Raw genomic sequence first — 12,339 nt, 5'->3', positions numbered from 1 at the left:
TGCTGACAATTCAGAGCCTGGAGACTGCTTCATATTCTGTGTCTCCCCCCCCCCCCCCCCCGCTACTTGCACTCTCTCTCTCTGTATCTCTCAAAATAAATAAATGAACTTAAAAAACAATGTTCTGCCTGGTCAGTTTGAATCTTGTAATTTCCGTAGAGATGTCCATGCAGCAAAGAAACTGAAACAATGTTATATAGAAAATATCAACAACCTTAAAAAGACTCCTAATGTCTTCATTGGGAAGAACCAGATATAATACCCTGATTTTTGGAGTACTCAAGCTACTCCTTAGCTGTCTCATAAAGGAATTAACATAGTGGAACACACTCCAGGACTTGCTGAGGTGTCAGAATAAGAATGTAGAAAGTGAAGTGATGAATCACTGGGTTCTACTCCTGAAACCAATACTACACTGTATGCTGACTAACTTGACTTTCAAGAAATTTAAAAAAAATAAAACAAGATACCTTAAAAGAAAAAGAATGTACAAAGTTTAAGAGTATTTTCTATAATGGATTTTTAAAGAGTTAAATTAAGAGTCATACACTCTCTGGCCTCTTTCTCCATCTACACTGTATTCTGGCAATAATAAATTTGGGCAACCTCTATAAGAAATAAATTTCTAAGGATGCCAAACTAATAGCAGTTTCTGGGTCATTCCCATTTCCTCCTCTGTAAAAGAGGGTTAATCAGATATTAACCTGAAAATATGGGGGGAAGAAAAATATCAAACCATAGAATTGAGTTTTAGTTCTACTGACATTTATATATCACACTTCCTGTTTATGATTTCAGAGGTGCAGCCATGCAGTGCTTCTATTAAAAACTGAGTGATTAAGAACAGTTTCAGGATTACAATGATAAGTTATCCAAAGGAAAAACAACGTCACTAATTATTGCCTTCATTATGGAATTGCTATCTTAGTTGTGTAAGAAGTTAAATATTTTTCAAACATCGTTTACTAATAGTGTAGTTAAAGGGGAGCTTGGTGGTCTTATGTCCCTAAAACAAGTAATTAGACAGGAGTCTTAGTTCTGAATTTGACTAGTTAATGGGATAGGAAAACCAAGCCAACTTCCAACTAATATATGTATATATGTGTGTGTGTGTGTGTGTGTGTGTGTGTGTATGTATATATGTAATACTTGCAAAAATTTGCTTTTTTCCCTCCTTTTTATATTTCAGTTGCCAGTTGGTTACTGTTATGCATTAATTAACAGGCCTACCTGTAGGAGGGAATGCAATTCCTTTTTTTTTTTTCCTCTGAGAGAAAGAGAGACTGCGTGAGCAGGGGAGGGTCAGAGAGGGAGACAGAATCTGAAACAGGCTCCAGGCTCTGAGCTAGCTGCCAGCACAGAGCCCGACGTGGGGCTCGAACCCACAAACCGTGAGATCTTGACCTGAGCTGAAGTCAGACGCTTAACTGACTGATCCACTCAGGCTCCCCAGGGAATGCAATTCTTAAATAAAGCCCCTTTCTTTCACTATTTATTTGTTCTGTTTGAAGCATAATCATGTGTTTATTTTTTTGGTGTCTACTTTAGATTTTTTGTATGGAGGAGTGTGTGTGCACAGAGAGAGCACCTAAGTGAGCAATAACTCTTAGCTAGACATCTAAATCTATGTTCTCATTTCTTGTTGGCCACACAGGTAAACTTCTTCTCAGCCTCCCTTGCAGCTGGGTGTGGGCATGTGACCAAGTTAGAGCGATGGAATAAGAACAGCAGTTCTATGCACAACTTTTGAGCCTCCTAAAAATACTACCCTTCTAAAAGACTGTCAGACAAGTCCACCTGGGAGGCCTTGGAAGTTTGGTACTGAAAGCCTAGGTACTGGAAAACCTTGGAAACTAAGTACTGAACTACTTGTCTATTTTAGCAAGAAACTTGTTTATTATAGCAAATATAATTTGAACCATTATACATTTGGGGTTGATTTGTTATGGGAATTAGCCTACCCTAATTAATGTAATATATAAAACTTATGTTTTCAGTGTCCCTATGATGCACAACTCCAGCCATCATGCACTATTTACATTGTAATATATGTAAATGGCATTTCCTGAAGCAAGATTAAGAAGCTACAGGTACGTATACATATGGATATATGTGTGTGTATGTGTATATATATGTGTATATATCGTCACCCCAGTAGTTATGCAACAACGCAGTTCTGCGAAACTAACTCCAACTTCTCTCTTGGGTTTTACTGCACACAAGCATCAATTTGTGTAACGGCATTTCTTTTCTGTCTCTGAGCTAACAGTTTTTTTTTTTTTTTTTTTAAATGTTTTATTTATTTCTAGGAGAGAGAGAGAGAGAGACAGCGTGAGCAGGGGAGGGTGAGAGAGAGAGGGAGTCACAGACTGAAACAGGCTCCAGGCTCTGAGCTGGCAGTCAGCACAGAGCCCGACGCGGGGCTCGAACCCACGAACCGCGTCTGAGCTAACAGTTTTAAGGTGTAGTGGATCATCCAACAAGAATCCTGTGGGGGTAAATGTATACTTTGGATGTAAATCAGATCTCTTTCTTAGATTTGTTCAACTGTTACTGTATAGTGTTCTTATAACCTAATACCCCCTGGTATGTTTTAGGCTGAGAGTGTTGGGATCCCCTGCTTATCCCCACTCACCCCACGCTTACTGCAATGAGTAACAAAAACTTTTCTGGTTTACTTTTCTGATTTGTAAGATGAGAGTTGGATTGTGTAACCTCAAAGATCCTGTCACTAAAATTTTATTGAAGACTATAATGTCCATAGCTATCAGTAGAAATAATTGTTAATATGAGTATTGCTTTGGATTCCAAATTGATTCTGTAGAGATTGTTAATAGTAACTTGAAGTTTTTAAAAATGATATTTAACTTGCACCAGTTCGCAATCAAAGAGGCACAACAGGTTTCATTCTTCTCCTAAACAAAAACTATTAAGTTAAAAATGTGTTTAACTCAGAATAATTTTTAGGGTAATTTTAAAGCAGTGTGTCACCTCTCTGATTCCTTTGCTAATGGGTAGAAAAGTACCAGTGCTAATGCAGAATGTGATATCTATTGAAATAATGTACCATATTGCAAAAAAAGTAAAAAACTAAATAGAATAGTTACTACCTTAAATTTTATTTCTCCTAATTGTATATTTATGCTATAATGTTTCAGTGGAGTAACAATATTATAGCAAGTTCAGAATCATGGCAATATCACCAAAGTCATAGTTACCATCTTCCTAGTTAACACACTAAATCACATTTTTGGTGTAGCTAACAGAAATGAATCTTTGCCTATTTGTCTGCTGTTGGGACTTTAATCCCATGGATTTCAGTTTTCCTTAAAGCTAAAATATACATCATCCTGACTTGATGCAGGCATGGGATTGGCTTTAATTCACATTCTTTAACCGCAGGAGAGCTGCAGAAATATGGACCTCACTCAGGGATGATACTGTTATAGAAAGGAGAAAGAACAGGCTCTATAACACTGTCCAAAGTGGAGGTTTTTTTATATTAACTGAAAGCCATGGATAGGCTAGAGTAGATAAGAAGAAGGAATCACAGTGATTTTTTTTCCACACAAAAGGAATAAAACAGGAAAGCCTATAATAGTATTTTGGGTGCTAGTAGACAAATATAGATTCTAAAATATCCTTTACAATACTGCAGAAATTGGGGAAAAAAATCTTTAGAATGAGGGCACGGATAAATACATTTTGGGTTTAGCCATATATTGGAATGCTATGCAGACATTAAAAACATGTTTTAAAAATTATTTAATAACATGAAAAAATGTTCATTATAAACTATATATCCTTTATTCTTATAAAACAGGAATTCTTTCTAACCCCTGTACTCTTTCTCATGCCATTTCCTCTCTATCGCCAGGATAAATGGAAGAAATGTTTAACAGATTTCTTCCATTTATTTAACATAGATTTAACAGAAGCATAGATAGTGAATTTTGAAGCCTGAAGTGATTTTAGAGATCATTTAGTTGAAATCCATCAATTTGCAAAGGAAATGGACACCCTCAAAAATGAAATGTCTCACCTAAGGTTTCAATTCCTTTAGTATTATCACTTGCTAAAACTTAGGGTTTCTTACTACCCAAATTTGGAAAGTTTTACTTTCTACTACAACATGGTACATCAGAGATTGGGTCATACCAGAGTAAAGAGAGTAATAAACGGAAGACTAAATTCTAGATATCCAAGTCTATCCTTTCATTTGGAGGGGGAAATACTGAGTACAAGGGGATGACAATGACCAGTGTTAAAAGAGCTGTAGGGTATCTGGATGTAGAGATATCTACATTTACTAATAGTTCTAAATCTTTAATGTTTTTCTGAATACAACTTTAAAAATTCTTGGGGTAGAACCTAAATCATTTATTTTTCTCACTTAAGTAATATTGGTATTGGAAGTGACTAGATTACAGTTTAGGACTATTTTAGGACTATTATTTATTCATTTGCTTTTGTCTTTCTCTTCCACTAGAATGTATCTTCCAGAAGGACAGGCCACTATCTTTTTTCAGTTGACTCCAATGCCTAGCAAATGACTGACATACAAAAGATGTTCAGTAAGAATTAGGTGAGTGAGTTAATAAAGCAGTAATCCTTTATTTACTTAGACTAGATATCTTCTGGATATTTTTCTCAAGTTTTGCAATCCCTTCACCAGTCGATATCAGTTTTAGAATTAGGTAAACCTGCTCTGTTCATATGCTCTGTATTTCAGTCTAGCACAGTAGAACTATTTTGTAATATTAATTTAGGTGCTGTGAAAACTCTTGTGCCAAGTTTGCTTAGTTTGGGAATGATACTGGCCTGCAATTTTATTTAGATTTCTATCCACAGATGAATGTGTACGTTTATACAATGAATTAGTAATATACCTATGATGTACAAGTCAGGAGGCAACACTGTTGGGTGAGCATATTTGAAAATAGGAAAAAAGAGATGGTGATGCCTTGAAAAATAGAAGCATTAGGTTGAAATAAGTATATATTTAAACTTACATCCTTAAATTAAGTATAAGTTTTGAACCTCACAAAAACAAGTAGATATTTTGAAGAGTGGGTTTTCCCTTAAAGGTAAGATATTAAAACCAAGATACCAAAACTAAACTTAAATATTAATCTCAATTTTATTTATTTTAAAAAAAATTTTTTAAATGTCTATTTTTGAGAGAGAGAGACGGGAGGGGAACAGAGAGAGGGAGACACAGAATCGAAGCAGGCTCCAGGCTCTGAGCTGTCAGCACAGAGCCCAGTGCAGAGCTTGAACTCATGAATGGTAGATTATAATGGTAGATTATAAGGTCTATTATAAAGTCAGACACAACTGACTGAGCCACCCAGGTCCCCCAGTCCCAATTTTAAAAGGTACTCCACATAAATTATTTTCCTTAGATTTATTTTCAGTACGTGTATAGGAAATTAATTAAAATAATTTTTTACAGCAAATGTCTTGCCATATGAAGAAGTTTAAAACTATTGGCCTTTTAGCTCACTTCTAGGAATTTACCCTAATTTAGGAAATAATCTGAACTGCTAAAACAGATTTAAGCATAAAAAGTTCACAGAGACATTACTTATAAGAAACTAAGGAAAACACCTTAAATGACCACTTAAGGAAATACTACTCCAGGAACATTATGCAGCCACTGAAAATATTTTTGAAAGAGTTTTAAATAACTTGAGGAAACATTTCTGATATAGTGTTAGGGAAAAAAGGCAGTGTACTCAAATAGTTTAAACTTCATAAACTTAAAAAACTACATGGAGCTATGACAACCTCAATAGTCAGTCGCCTATAAATAAAGAATTATTGGTTATTTTTTTCCTGCTGTCCTTTAGAAAAAGATGTTTTCTTTACTTATTTTATTTAAACATGTTTTCAAAATTTGCTTCAGTTACATGTACTACTTTTCTAATTAGAAAGAGAAATCCACTACTTGTCATAGATATGTGTTCATGTTTCAATGATATGTTTTCAGTGTCATCACATGAATATAAATATTGTTGAACAATAGAAAAGTTTGATAATATTTAAATCCAAATAATGGGGTTTCCAAAAAAATACTGATACATACCTTATAATTTATAAGATTATAATGGTTTAATATAATTTAGTAATGAGTGTAACATAGCAGTCTCTCAGCATGTTTGTGGATGATAGAGATAAAGAGCACCTCAATTTACCAAGTTCCTGGAATTTGTCAGTTAGCTGGTACCTTTCCCACCAAGAGTTTAATGATACAGTATAGTGTCAAAAAGCAGTCCTTAAAATTGCTCTTAGTTTGTGTGGTACACATTTACAAACTATTACTTTGTCCTTCAAAAAGAACAGTCTCTTATGTGCTAATTTTTTTAAAAAAATGTTTCTTTTTGAGAGAGACATAGTGTGAGTGGGGGAGGGGCAGAGAGAAAGGGGAGACAGTAATCTGAAGTAGTTTCCAAGCACAGAGCCTGCTGTGGGGCTCAAACCCACGAACCATGAGATTTTGACCTGACCTGAAGTTGGACGCTTAACCAGCTGAGCCTCCCAGGAGCCCCTCTTATGTGCTAATTATTTTAATGTTTATTTATTTTAAGAAAAAGAGAGAGAACATGTTTGCACACACATGCATGGGGGAGGGGCAGAGAGAATGGGAGAGAAAGAATCCTAGACAGGTTCTACACTTAGCATAGAGCCTGATACCACATGAGGAAGTTTAAAACTATTGGCCTTTTAGCTCATTTCTAGGAATTTATCCTAATTCAGGGCTCTGTCTCATGACCTGAGCTGAAATCAAGAGTCAGACGCTTAACCAACTGAACCACCCAGGTGCCCCTCTTATGTACTAATTTTTTATGAACACAAGAGAGAGAAAAATTTGTTCTTACCTTGTTTATTTTGGTCAGCTGTAAGATTCTTTGATCTGACATCATCAGTAAAAAAGCTTTCTTGTGGAAATAACTGGCAGTAGTACTTACCTTATGGACTTGTTATAAGTTTTAAAGATCATGTATGTAAAGTCCCTGTCTTAGTGCATTGCACCATTGGCATTCGGTAAATGGTGGCTATTATAACAATATATAATATTACTATGACATCTTACTGGTATAGTCCTATATATAGGGTGAGTTGAAAAAATATGAATTATAATCTATTTTAAAACATTTTTCTAGACTTCCATATAAAGATGGGGAGTAAGGGCAGAGCACAAATTCCCTCTCCAAATACCTTACAATACAGGAAAAACAAACAACAGTAAAACCTCCTTTAAAAACAGAAAGAAAATGTCCACAACCTAAGCCAGTGAAGGCCAAAATAATACTATTATTTCAAAACAAATACAGTTGGTATATCAAGAAATGAAATGTGGCTGGAAATCAGATTCTCAACAAAAGGCAAGACTGGCAGTCCCAGCACATTCCCCAAGTCAAGTCATTCTTCTTTTCTCCTAGATGATTATGCCTTATCTCTGAGAAGAGATGATATAAACAATCTCAAAATGATATATTGTTTATCTAGCACTAGGGGTAGTGGCTGCTTCCTGAAGTTACTCTTATTTCACTGCTCCCTTTTTGCATTTTCAGTTCTAGAGCACCTATCTGACCAATTCTTTTTTTAAAATGTTTTTTATTTATTTCTGAGAGAGACAGAGAGAGAGACAGTGTGAGCAGGGGAGGGTCAGAGAGAGGGAGATACAGAATCTGAAGCAGGCTCCAGGCTCGGAGCTAGCTGTCAGTACAGAGCCCGACGTGGGGCTCGAACCCATGAACAGTGAGATCATGACCTGAGCTGAAGTCGGACACTTAACCGACTGAGCCACCCAGGTGCCACTGACCAATTCTTTATACTCAGTTATTGCTGTTGAAATTCTTAGCAGCAACCAGAACAACTCCTTTGAAGCATACATCATCTCCCTGCTCCTCATGATACTTAGAACAGAATTCAACCTCTTCACTAGGGCCTACAGCCCTTTTTGTGACCTGGCCTATCCATTTCTCTAGTCTCCTGTCTCACCACTTTCTGGCCCTAATTTGGCTCTAATCATTCTGTTTTGAACATACCACTTTCCCACATACAGGGCCTTTGTACTTACTCTTTTCTGCACCTGGATTGCCCAGTTCTTCGCCTGACTTACTGCCTCACTTCATTCAGATCTCTTCTCAGATGTCATCTTAAAAAGGCCTGCTCCCATGCTGCATCTGAAATGAACACTTCCTTCCCCCATCCCTCCAGTATCTTACATGGTGTTCTTCTTATTACTACCTGACACTGTTTTAAGTTGTTTATTTCTCTCCCTTCTCCTTAACTAAAAGCTCTTCATAAATGTAGGAATGTTATTTTCTTTTAAAAAAATTTTTTTTAATGTTTTATTTATTTCTGAGAGAGAGAGAGAGAGGCAGCGTGAGCAGGGGAGGGTCAGAGAGGGAGACACAGAATCTGAAGCAGGCTCCAGGCTCTGAGCTAGCTGTCAGCACAGAGCCCGACGCGGGGCTCGAACCCATGAACTGCGAGATCATGACCTGAGCCGTAGTCAGATGCTTAACCAACCGAGCCACCCAGGCGCCCCATATGTACTTATTTTCCACTAGTGCTGGCACTCAATAAATTCTAGTTGATAAACGAATTTACTAAATTGCAGTCAGTGTAGAGGAAAAGTAGAACAAAATAATTGCAAAGAAGATATATGTAAGTGAGACAAAGATAACATAATAAAGCCTGATTCATCTCCTTGAGTACATAATGCAACAAGTGAATCAGGAAAAGCACTGTAACGATGTAACAGAAGAGAATTTCCACAAAATAACAAAAGAACTGAATCTGCAGAAAAATAATGGACACATAATATTAAATATTGAGGCATTTGCTGGTTAAGCTACTAACCATAAAGATGAAGGAAAAACTTTTCAGACCTCCAGGCAGAAATCTAAATGACTTATCAAGGAGGAAATCATGCTGGCCTTAGACTTCCTCTAAGCAATATTCAAAGTCAGAAAACAAAGGAAAAATGTCTGCACAGTTTTAAGGCAAAGCCAGCATGACCCCAAACTATTATATCTAAATAAGTGTCATTTGAGAATTGATGAAAAAGGCAAACACAAGCATCCATGGATCCATGTAGGAAAAAACGCCAAAATTACTTAGTGAAGAGCAGATAACCTCTGAATCAAAATTCAGTAACTAAGGTATTGAGAATCAAGGCATGTTGTGAGCACTGGATTAAAATGCAAATCAAGACCAAATGATCAAAGAAATTAGGATTATAAAACAAATAAACATTAAAACCTCAACTTTGTAAGAATAATGATGTAATGATGTAAAAATATATTTTTCATAGCAGAGTCTATTAGCATTTCTGAATTTGAAATATATAAATAAAAAAGTCTCCAAACTCTTTTTTAAACTTCAGATATTTTAGGAAATAAAATCTCTTGTAGTAGAGAAACATTTTTCTAAAAGTTCAGCAATTCCTTAAGTTTATCTTACCACTACCAAATTAAAAGTTTAAATTTAATACTTTTAACTTAAATGTAAAGTACATGTTCTGGTCTTAAATAGATTATCTTATTTGTATAAACACATAGAAATATACCTAACATGATATTCATTTAAAATTGATAGTACAATCTGGGATCTGATATTTAGAAACTTCCCTGTAACTTTCTATATTGTTTAAATTATTTATAAGTGAACATGTATTATTTTTATGAAACCAATAAAAACACTATTATCCACAACAATGTGAATATACTTAATACTGCTGAACTGTAAATTTAAAAATGGTTAAGATGGTAAATTTTAATTGCTGTGTTTTTAACCACAATTAAAAATAAAAAAGTTTTTTAAATACTGTTACAAAACTTATAAAATAGATCCAGTCATTATAGCTTTACAGATGGATTATGACTATGCTAAATTTTTCCTAAATCAACTTTTCCACCAAAAGTTACCCTTCAAATTATACAATTCACATAATACTCTGTACTTGCTGCCTATTCCTTATCTAATTTAATTTTAGAAAGCAGACATTGTTGTAAGTATGTAACATGAAAAATACTTACAAAGAAATAGATTGTGATACTTTATTAAATATCCTCATGTTATATAAGAATATAAATATGCCATTTGATTTACGTATTTCAGAGGAAATCTTTTAATGATTTTTTTCTGATTGTTAAAATAATTTGTGCTCATTTTAGAAAATATGAAAAAGAAAAATTACCATAACCACATCTAATGCACTTTGCTATATTTTTACCCATCCTTTTACTATGCATATGCATAAATATATTTTCAAATAAATGAGGAGAAATAATTTTATAGCCTAAAAAATTGAACTGTACATTAAATTAAATATTAGTATTTTTCTGCATTAAGTACTTTTAGTAATTGCATAATATTCCATTAGATTGATTACCATGGTTCATTTAACCACTCCTTTACTGTTGAATATTCAGATTGTTTCCTCTGTATAGATGCTGTACTGAATATATATAAATCTTTGACTTTGTATTTGATTATTTCTTTAGGATTGGTTCCTGGAAGTGGAACTACTATATCAAATATTTGGACATTTTTAAGACCCCAGAAAGGTAATATAGTAATAAATGTGATTGTAAATTTTAACACATTCTTAGCAACACTAGTTATTAACACTTATTTTCATTATTTGTCAGTCTGATGGGGAGACTCATTGTGTAATTTGATAAAATTGCATTTTTTATACTCATATTAATAATTTTACTACCTCAAGGACTTGGTATTCTTTGTCTTTTCCATGATGCTAACTCAGTTGGTGAAGAAATGTATTTTTTATTGACTTTGGCAGTATTTTTAAAAAATAAATTATATTTTGAACACATAGAAAGGTGAAGAAAAATAGCATAATGAAGGATCCACATTTATTTTACATAGTAAAAAAAGGCAAGATTGTATTTAATTATCAACATAGTGGTAAATAGAACATTATTACTATAAGCTAGTAATATCATATTTTATTTATTGAATTTATATCTTTATTGAAATCATACTGAATTTATTGCTTAACGTACCATTTTCACTATAGCACTTTTCAAAATGCTTCCTAAAAGCTTAGTTTATAAGATTAAGAAAAACATTCACTAGACAACTACTTTGAAATAATTGCCCTAACTCTGCTTTCATTCACAATGCCTAGAAATAGACTTGCCTACTTCAGTTTTCTTTCATGTTATCATTACTGTGAAGTCATTCTATAGATAGGGTAATAAGCATTCTGGCATACAGAAAAATAGCATCTGTACAACTATATGGCACAGTTTGGGGCTGTTCCTCCTTCAGAACTTCATTACGTAATTTGAAAGTGTTTACTTAAGCTCCTTTGGGCTGCCTCCATGGTAGCTCTGAAGTCACAGAATTAGGACCAGTTTGGGGCCTGATAACAAAGTCTGTTAGTTTAATATGAACACTGTGTCAAATTTTTTTTTTTTAACAGATAATTTATTGTCAAGTTGGTTTCCATATAACATAAATTTTTTTTTATCATTGCTGTGTAAGAAACTTTAAAAACAAAGATATACTTAATTCATTTGGTTTTTAAAAACAAGTGTGCTTCTTCAAAAATCATTAAGAAATACACAGAAGTGTTCATAAATGTATGTTTGCTCATTATCTAGATGTACTTATTTTAAAATCTATATTCCATACTATGAATTCACAGTGTGATTTTGATTCAGTACAACTATAAATAATTATGCAAAATTAGCAAAATGTGTAGCAGTATTAGACAGCCTTTAGGGGAGAGTATAAGATATTAAAATTCTATTTCTAAACCAAGAAACCACACTGTTTCTATCTCTAAGTCATAAAAGAAATCTTTCTAAGAGAACATCAAAGATGTCTAAATTATAATAATATCAGCTTTAGGAGAATTTAAAAAGATACCAGGTTATAAGAAAAGATTATTTTATCTTGATTACTTAAAGAAAGGTAGTATTTTCAGTTCCTCAGAGAGAGAACTCTTGAGCTCCTTTACCAACCAAATAACTAGGTGTACTGGTTTTAATGAATAATATTGCAATATGCATTGTAAACATGGAAGAAGAGTCATTTAAATTTTGTATAATCAAGTGGTATATCACCTTCAAGGCAACATGAAAATTCTTATAAAATACCTAAAATCTCAACCATCCCTTTGGAATTACTGAGTTTTATGAATAAACGAGTCTAAGTCCAGATCCTGTTATCTAAAAGCAAATAGACCTCTTCAAGAACTGTCATTTTGTTTTAATTATGTAATATGAATTTATTAGAAAATTACTTGTTGGAACAATCTCCATAGCATTTTACTTTTTAACTTTGAGAAGTTAA

The 12,339-nt window shown here is 33.9% G+C and overlaps 1 long non-coding RNA gene across 2 annotated transcripts in view; it reads left to right on the top strand.

Annotated features, from left to right (window-relative positions):
- LOC120245222 overlaps positions 1-10,743 on the top strand; it is a 35,393-nt gene extending 24,650 nt beyond the window's left edge. Inside the window, exons 3-6 of one of the 2 annotated variants that reach the window (XR_005531733.1) lie at positions 1,655-1,833; positions 1,998-2,090; positions 4,490-4,585; positions 10,521-10,743. This is a non-coding gene — a long non-coding RNA (uncharacterized LOC120245222). The remainder of the gene's footprint in view (positions 1-1,654; positions 1,834-1,997; positions 2,091-4,489; positions 4,586-10,520) is intronic. The other variant, XR_005531732.1, reaches the window with a different exon arrangement.
- The last annotated feature ends 1,596 nt before the right edge of the window (positions 10,744-12,339 follow it).

Source organism: Hyaena hyaena, unplaced genomic scaffold, assembly GCF_003009895.1.
Source record: "Hyaena hyaena isolate Hyena2069 unplaced genomic scaffold, ASM300989v1 scaffold_410, whole genome shotgun sequence".
NCBI lineage: Eukaryota > Metazoa > Chordata > Mammalia > Carnivora > Hyaenidae > Hyaena > Hyaena hyaena.
The sequence above is the reverse complement of the archived record's forward strand: the minus strand, read 5'-3'. Positions and strand labels throughout refer to the sequence as shown.